A 9,695-nucleotide genomic window follows, 5' to 3' on the forward strand; every position below is an offset into this window, starting at 1 on the left:
TATATCAGAGACCTGTAATATATTGATGAAAAACTGTATAACAGGGGACCTTTAAGTCAGTACGCCCATAAAGTGGATTTTCGGGTATATTTACAATATACCCTAACCCTAACCCCAAACCTTAAACAATTACACAAGTACCTCAATAGTATAATTGAGGTACACCCTCATAACCTTGTTCATGTTCATACTATATTTTATAGCAAGTTTAAAGGTCAGTGAGTCCTGCCTCTGTATTGTCCACAACATATGTAATACATTGATGTGTGCTTTCATTGAAAGCATTGTCAATGATTGTATAGACTTGAAAAGTGAATAAAAAGAGAATTTAAAAAAGGGATATACTCCAGATTTTACTGTTATGCTAGTGTTCTCCACAGAGAGAAGACAGTAAAAGAAGCAATCAAACCTTTTAGTGCACTGTTCATTTATTTATGTCATTTTTACATCACATGAAATCATGTCTTCCATCTTTTTTTATGGAAAATATATTATTTGGTGTTAATATTCCACATTGTTAGTTGTGGATAAGAGGGTATTCTTTTCGATGGCCTCGTATCCTCAATGAATTCCTCAAAATAATTAAAAATAATTTTTTTCAGTCAAAGTTAGTAAAAGATTGTTTTAAAATAATGATGGCGATTGAATTGGTCAAACAGAAAACATATTTGGAACATATTTAGAGGAATGCTCATGTAAGGATTTGTTGCTCAATGTAATATTAACACTATCAGTAAAAGTCCAGCTGACGCCTCTTAGTAAAACCAGCTTTCATTGATCTTTTGTTCGTCTCATTGTCTTCTGAGTTCTTGCCAATCTGTGAGACAGGAAAGAGAAACACTGGAACTAGACATAAATGAGGGAAATAATGAAATGTTCAGCAGACAATAAATGTCCTAACTGTACAAATGGAGAAGAAAACCAAGAATGATTGGGGAATAAGAGGCATAGATGATCAAAACAACTTCTGTCTTCAAAGACGTTGAATCCTCCTGATTGCGACTGCTGTGCTGTGAATAAGTGCGGATAATAACTGCACTTTTGTTTACTGTATCAGCAAATGCCAGGCTACTGTCTGTCTGCTTTTCTCTGCTGCTTAATAGGTTGCATTGTTCAGCTCTGCGCTGCAATTCCCTTTTTAATTATGTTCTCTGATCCAGGACCGATGGTACAATTAAACGCTATTTCACAAAAGGGGAAATGGCTTTTGGTGCATGTGAAGAAATTGTATTTTTTCAATCAAAAAGATAAAAAGTGAAATGTATTGAATGTAAAAGCTCAAAGATTGCCTGTTTTCTGCCTTTGATACGTCTCCACACTTTATATGTTTGGTTTCTGCGCAGAAGAAGAGTGGGGAGAAAGGAAAGAGTGAAACCAATGTATTTCGCTTGGTTGCCTTCATCAGGGTGTCTTATGCATTACCCTTAATAAAATGTTGAGGGAAACCGGGCGATAGTAGTATCCGGATTAGCCAACAAAAAAAGTCATCATTACTTCTGCTCTCTTTTGTAAAGATGTGAAAATATGGTGGTGTCAGTAATCCAAAAAAAATTGAGAGTGCGGCATTGATTCGAAATAAACCAATGGATTATGTGATCGTCCAAATAACGTCATTTGGAGGTTAAACTTCAATATTTCCTCTATGCGATTTGTCCTAATGTTCACAAATATCAGCATGTTTTTTCGTGTGCAGGTGGACTGTGTGAGTGTGTGTGCGGAGAATGGAGCAGCTGTATGTGTGCTGACAAACACCTTAAATGTTGAAACAGTAAAACATTACAACTTTTTCTCTGCCAAGTCACACAAAAATCAAGCTGTTCCCATCAGAGAGGTTTAAACACCGGGCACAGAGACGTTGTTTTATCCGCCTCACGGAGCGTGGAAAGTGGGGGGCAGGGCTGCCTCTCTTCCTCCGGCGTGGAGACCGGGCTGGGGCCTGCTTCCGCCTATCCTGTTTTGCTATAGCGGAGGGCTGCTTCCACCTGTACTGTGCTTCTGTGCTGAGGGGGATTTACCCCGGGGACATCGCGGAGAGACCGGAGCGGCTCCACGTTCGGGCTGGGGCCTGCTTCCGCCTGTCCTGTGCTGCTGTGCGGAGGAGGATTTCCCCCGAAAACATTACGGATGTTTGTCTCAGTCAATCAGTTCGGCAAACTATGTTTGTCTTTTTTGCTTGCCTGCCATGATGGTTCTTCAGGACTGCTTCTTGAGCTCTAATCACATTTTCGCAGACCTTGCTGGTGATTTTAAAGTGGTTGACAATTTAGGTGTGTCGATTAAAGGTAGGGTAGGTAAGTTTGAGAAACCGGCTCGAGATAGACTTTTTGTTATATTCCATGGAATGCTCTTAACGTCCCGATAGCAATGAATATCTGAAGTGCTTTGACAAAAAATCCATGAAAAAATGTCATCTGTGGAAGCCGTCGTACTGTAAAGCACTTCAGATATTCATTGCTATCGGGACGTTAAGAGCATTCCATGGANGTTAGGACTGGCCTCACTTTTGTATGGGTGCATTTCCATTTACAGTTTTAGGAACTGCGGGCTAGTATCTATAGTAACGCGCCAGCTGTCGCCCGGGCCGTGACATCATCTCTTCAATGAGAGCCCCCCAGGCAAAACAACACAGGCTGTTAGCTGTTTAGCCCTCAGAGCTCCCCACAGCTCTCTCATATGTGCTGGCGTGTTCAGAAACTAGACACCCAAGCGCTTCTCTCCCTCTCAAAACATAGCCTACAAACCGACATGACTGGTCCTGTGTCATGTGGTGAATAGCCAGGCTCGCTGGTTTAATATATGTCTGGTCAGGCCCGTTGTTGCTGGAGTGTGGGACGGTCGGAGCATTATATCAACGTTAGCTTAGCCAAGAGGTCTCCATTTTTAGAAAGACCACGCCATTTTAAAAGGTTTTTTCGGCCCCCTGCCGTCTGTCTGCGAGACTTGTCAAAGCATTAATTCATGGCTTTTCTTACTAACCGGTATCAGTATGTTGCTTACGCTTCGGCAACTCATTTTGCGAAACGTAGTATTGACAAATAATCACGGTCAAATATGGGTTCATCTTGTTTGTAGTTGCTAGGCCCCCTTTGCCAGTGATTCTTCTCTCTTAGTTTAGCATACTCAGCCCGAGGCTCACCCCTGGTTGTTCCTGGCCTAGGAACCATGATTTTATGGGGCCAGAAAAACTGTGAATTAGGGGACCGTAGCCTGGTACTTAGGGCCAAGGGAAACGCAACCAAAAACGGTGCCCCGCACGGCTCGGCACGCTTAAAGCGAGACTCCGCGCCTCGCAGTGGCATACCAGAAAGTCAGAAATTAAAACCCTCTCTCCTTTTCCTCCGTACCCAACATCTCTAAAACGGGGGAAAACGGAGCCTGCATCCAGATTGCGTCTGATATGACGTAATATCGAAATGTGGACGACGGGCACGTATCAGAAACGTTGCTATCAGAAACAATGCCGGACGTGTGTTTTGGACTCTTAATATGTATTTTTTACAATTATGCAAGCATCCGCTAACACTCAGAGCTAACTTACTGGAGAGAGCTATGTGGAAAAAGCAGGAAATAAAAAAAAGGAACTCAACCTTGCTGGTTAAACCCGCAAAGAAAGAAGCATTTTGAGCTCCATACTCGTTTTCAGGAACAATCCTTGATGTGGTTTGGAACATGATATCGGCCTTTAATCACAGCAGCATTTAGCTTTATCTCAGTATATTTCTGAGCAGGCATTAGCTCCCCCTCCTCCCCCGGAACCATACAGGTTCTCTAACAGGCCTGAAATAGATGGTTATCAGGGATGTCTGAAATGCATGATCTGTTTGGTATTTTGAGAAAAACACATCATATACATGTTTTTTATATATTTGTATATATCTGAGAGACCCATAATATATGCCTAAAAATAGCATAATAGGAGACCTTTAAGGGTGGGAGGAGTTATGGCTGTATATGTTCCCAGTGTCTTGTTTCCTCTGCCCAGGTGTGCTGCATTGCTGTAACGAGGTGCCTCATGAGGTGCACCTGGTAATGAAGTGCTTAAAAGAGCCAGAGCCAGCAGCAGAAGAGGGAGGCTTCTGCTGTGGGGACTTTCTGCCTCGGTGACTTTCTGCCTCTCAGCCTTTCTGCCTCTCAGCCTAAGAGTTTTATTTCTATTTTGTATTCATTCCTTTTGGAATTGATTGTTTTAAAGGTGTCTTCCTGTGGTGTATTTTGGTCAGGAATGGATTTGTGTTGCCTAGGAGTGGGGTGTAACAGTGTAGATATTCATGATACCCAAACATTTCCAAAAAGTATATTCTTTGGTTTGGGTAGGAAGAATATATTTGAATCAATAAAGTCCATAGAAAACTGACTAAAACTAACCCTAACCCACATCGCAACAGCAAAACATGGAGAAGTTATTAATTTCAGTCTCACAATTACTCTCCAGTGGGTAAACCAGACACTCAGGAAAATATCAAATTTCGTCCACACCCAAATACAGGTGTCAACTGACCTACTGTACATCCAACACTTTGGTCCAGATTAACGTCCAACTACCTACCAGATTGCCATGAGATTAAGTATTGATATTCATTATCCTCAGAGGATGAATCCACCAGGTAAAGATTTATCTTGATCTTGGGTGAACAAATTATTTCTAAAATTACTGATTTCATAACATTTCCTCTTTTTGTGTCCCAGTGATCTTTGCTTTAGCACCTCTGGCACACTTTTGGTATTTATGCCCTATTTAGTGCGGATTACATCAAATATGATGATTAGGATTCTTCTCTTTTGTTCAAATCATTTTCAAAAAAGTGACATCATTGTAAACATGGCTATTTTGACTTTCTATAAAAAAGGTTGCGTTGATGTATTTGAGATGAGTTAACCGCATCCGTTATTTAATTTCCTTTTTGTGTTTCTACCCTTGCTTCAGTAAAGCTTTCATCTCTGCACATCCCTTCAAAATGAGCGACATTCTAATTTACATTCTCAGAGAGGCAAGGACTGCAGATATTAATGACTAAGAGCTTTTGTTATCTTTCTCTTTTCGCACCTGCTTTTTACATATTTTCAACCCCATCTCCATCAATCCTGCCTTTGAATCATTCAAGCAGCTTTCGGGGTCCAGGCTGGGGCGTCGCTCAATCGTTGATTTGGCATTGGTCCTGGATAAGATTAAGAAAATCTGCTCTCGAAAAATGCTGAGTCACACAAGTGCCATTTTATCGGCAGTGCCAGTAGAGTGGCCCGTCAAAGGGACACAAAACAGTTATGAGGACAGCACCATGCAAAACCAACACTGAGGATGTTGTGCAGTGGCTGGTTGTCAGCGCCTTTGCTCCATCTGCACTTCTCATTAAGAATGAGAAGAATCATATTGTATATAAGCAGATGAATATGCCTCACAGCTTGGCGAGGGAGGGATTCGGCTTCCTGAGGCTCCAGATTGAACTTGAAATGTGGTTAATTGGAAATAAACTATTGCTAAATAATAAAGTTAAGGAAGTTTCTTTTAAAATTGTACACACAATATATCTAGCAAAAAAGACACTGCAACAATTTGGACTTGATATTGAATATTTCTGTACATTTTGTAATCTTCAAGAAGAGACTATTGGCCATTTATTTTATGAATGCTTGTAATGTAGAATGTTTTATTAGAAAAAAGACGGGACAAAAGATTCAACTCCAGGACAAAGACATTCTTACAGTATGTACTTCAGGGATAATAGTATTGTTGCAGATTTTGTCTTTTTTGTGCAGTTAATTGTATTTTTAGGGAAATTTCATATCCATAAAAAGAAATGGGCTGACTTCAAACCACATTTTGTACATTTTTATCAAGAATTTAAACAATATATTAGCACTATTAAAAAACATTAGGAATAAGAAGGCAATCAAAACTAATGTGATATTTAATCTGAAGTATCAAAATGTATTTTTTCTTTCCTTTTGTATTTATTTACTGTATGTAATGTCTTGTTGCTTTGAATGTCTGCCCCTGGACTTTGTCTGCTGTATGTCAAATGGATGATGTTCATTTATGACAGGGGTGTCAAACTCAAGGCCTGCGGGCCAAATCCGGCCCACAATTTAATTTTATGTGGCCCGCAAGAGCTTGCAAAGAATATAATATGTTTATTATACGGTTACATGCCGCTTTACAGAAGCATGTTGCCCATAAACGACATGTCCCACAATGCATCTCATTTTGTGACATGCACACTGAAGAAACTTGCAATTATTTGCCCTAGACTTCTGCTTTCAGACGTAGTTAGTTATGAAGCTATTACCCAATGCAATAATAATCCAATGCAGAGGAAATAATGTAATGTAATACATCATTTTTTATATACTATATATATGCATATTATATTTATATAGTCTTAAAGTTACAACCGGCCCTTTGAGTGCAACCATAATGCTGATGTGGCCCACGATGAAATTGAGTTTGACAATTGAATAGATGAATAACTAAAAAATAAATTAAAAAAAATAAAAATCTAGCTCAGTGGGGAACCATGTGTCCGATGTTCTCCAGGAGACTGCTGTCAGTGATAATCTTCCATCCACCCCTTCCTCTGTATATGCTTAGCCGGCTCCCCCAGGCCCCTGACTCAACCTGCAGTGGTGCTCACAATGCCGCTGACTGACATACCGTGAAATCACCCAAATGGCCCCCACCCAAGAGGAAGGCAAGAGGCTCCCCCACGGACCCACAGGGCGTGTTGGGAGGGCTTCCTCAGCAAGTAGCACATATGTTTAAAGACTGCTACACTCCCTGCTGCCAACTCATCCTCATCACACCCACCTTTCCCTCCTCCCTGCTATCTTGCGTAATTTGATTTTCCGAGTCCATTGTTTTCTCCCCAGTGGCTGTTGGCATGGGGTAATGAAATTAAGCTCCATGTCTCCCACCCAACAAACAGGAACCTTTGTGACAGGGCCACACATTTCCTCAGCAAATCTCAATCCCACTGAAACCTTGTCTACCAACACCTCTCATCTGAAATGCTTAGTCACACTGATCCCAACAAAAAAAGACATGTACCCAGTATTGACTCTTGATATGAACTCTTGTTGTTAGCTTTACATTCAGTCAGACATGAAGCCTTGAATTTGAGGTTTGTCTTTCAAGGTTAATTTAGATTAAATTCTACGACTAGTCTGCCTAAAATGGTCATTCCTGTTTCCATCATTCCTATGAGTAATGATGCTCTTTAAATTTCATTTCATTTCATTTCAAACCTTTATTTAACCAGGTGAATCCCAAAAAGGGATCATCGATCTTCTTTTCAAGGGAGACCTGCAGCAATTAGGTTACACTTGAAGAGATAAAAAAAGAAAACAGAAAAACAAAAAGGACATCATACAACATAGTTACAGGTTTACAATTTACATACCTAACGACATTTACAGGTACCAACAGAATCAGATTGCATAGCATCTATCCAAGCTTTAAAAACATGCAGTGGAACCGAATTGCTCAGTTTCCATTCTTGTTGCAGACTGTTCCAAGCAAGAGGAGCTGCGCACATAAAAGCTTTTTTCCCTAAGTCAGTCCTAGCACTTGGCACATGTAACAAAACCACATCATGAGATCTCAGGCAATAGCTACTTGCAACTCTCTGTGTGATTAGAGAGCAGATATAAGATGGTAGTTTACCCAACATGGCTTTGTAGATGAACATGTACCAATGACTGAGCGTCCGTACAGTGAGTGAAGGAAAACCTGCCTTGGTATACAGGGTACAGTGATGAGTTCATACTTTACAATTAGTAACAAATCTCAGTGCACTGTGATAGGCGGCATCTAACTTGATCAGGCAATGGGCAGGTGCATTCATATAGATCAGATCACCATAGTCCAGACCAGCACAGGTAAAAAGGTCACAGAGCCTTTTCCTGGCTTCAAAAGAGAAACAGGACTTGTTTCTGAAAAAGAAACCTAGCTTCACCCTCAGCTTTCCAAGCAGATTATTGACCTGAAGTTTAAAAGAGAGGCAATTATCAAGCCAGATACCAAGGTATTTATAACAGGCAACCACTTCAAGTACTTTTCCTTGCGTAGTAACAATATCCAAAGTGGTCTCCGGTGTCTTTTTGGCATTCGAAAATAGCATTANTCTTCCTTCTGGCGATGGTGTCACAGTTTCTCGTCTCTCCCGTTTTTGTGCTTAGTGCGTACGCATGGGTTAGAGTTTGCGTCAAGTTAGTATTTTATAAATCGCAAACATTGCGTAGAAACTGCCGTACGCCATTTTTTGAGCGTATATCCCTTTATAAATGAGGCCCCTGGTCTTCTCTAAAGAAGAGGGACCAATGGAAACGTTGTCATGTTGCCGTTGTTCAGCATGGAAACATTCATTAGCTAACAATGACATTATTGTTCTATTAATATAAAGGGAGGTCAGGTACTCTTTAAAACAGCTGCTAGTTATGGGTACTTTTTACTGAAGTACATTTCAAAGCCTCTTTACTTTTCCTTGAGTAAAGAAGTTTAGTCAGTAGGCCTACTTCTACTTTCACCAGAGTGTGAGACTGACCGTTGAGCGGCCCGACCAAGCAAGGAGGCAGAGGCAGACCGTCCAAAAATATAACCCGACGTGGGCATTTATTAAAATAATGTGCACAAAGTTCACAGCCTCAATCCTGCTGTTCTCCGTGAACACATCCTGCAGCCACAAAGATCTCACACACACTACCAGCCTCCACACAGACAGGGAAAACAGAGCCTAAATACCTATACACTAATTAGCACAACAAGACACAGGTGGGGGGGGGGAGCAATTAGACACAGGTGAGGGGGGAGGAGACAACACAGGGCACCAGGTGCACACAATCAGCTACAACATACATGGGGAACAGGGAAGTTGTAGTCAATATACCCCACACAGTACAATGATTATATCCACATGTCCACGTGAGCTCTAGTAACGGCGTCTCGTCGATACACAGAGTATTTTTAAACACGAGTATCTGTACTTCTACTTGACAAAAGGATGTGTGTACTTTTAACATATCTGATGGCAACAACTGCACATGTTGAGGACGTCACTTTTGATCCTCAGACTTCATGAAGCACAGGGAGGAAGCCTTATCAAGCTGCTTCAGTTTCATTAGGTTATGTTGTTAAAGATGTAATCCTGACTGACGTTAAATAGAGGCAGAATGAGAAACCAAAACGTAGAAGGGAAATCATGAGCTCATTCTTGGACACGTGATTTGCAGTAAAACATATAATGCTGCTCGGTGTTACGGCTGTATTTGTTCCCTGTTTCTTTTCCCTCTCGTTCTTCTCCCCAGGGACTGCTGTGTTTTTAAATCGTAGCCTAGGATTGATATTTGTGCATTTCACATGTTGATTATAATTAATCCTATGGCTTTTATCCTTGTAAAAGTGTCTTTCTGTGTTGTATTTGTCAGAGGTGGAATGTTGTTAGCCACCTAAGGGTGGGGCGTAATAAAAGAGAAGGGCATGAAATCGCTCCATTTGTATTTATCTAGCAAATCTCCTTTACATCCAAAAAACTGCACAAACTGAACACCGTATTTCACACATTTCTGACTGAGTTTAGGTCAGAATGTTTTTAAGGTTAAGTGAAAGCTAAATCACAGCTGTTAACCTACACGGGTGTTTTCACTTGTATACTGATTGGATTACAGGTTATTCCAACCTGTAATCAGCCCAAACTAAATATGTG

Source organism: Notothenia coriiceps, unplaced genomic scaffold (assembly GCF_000735185.1).
Source record: "Notothenia coriiceps isolate Sejong01 unplaced genomic scaffold, NC01 NC01_scaffold00037244, whole genome shotgun sequence".
NCBI lineage: Eukaryota > Metazoa > Chordata > Actinopteri > Perciformes > Nototheniidae > Notothenia > Notothenia coriiceps.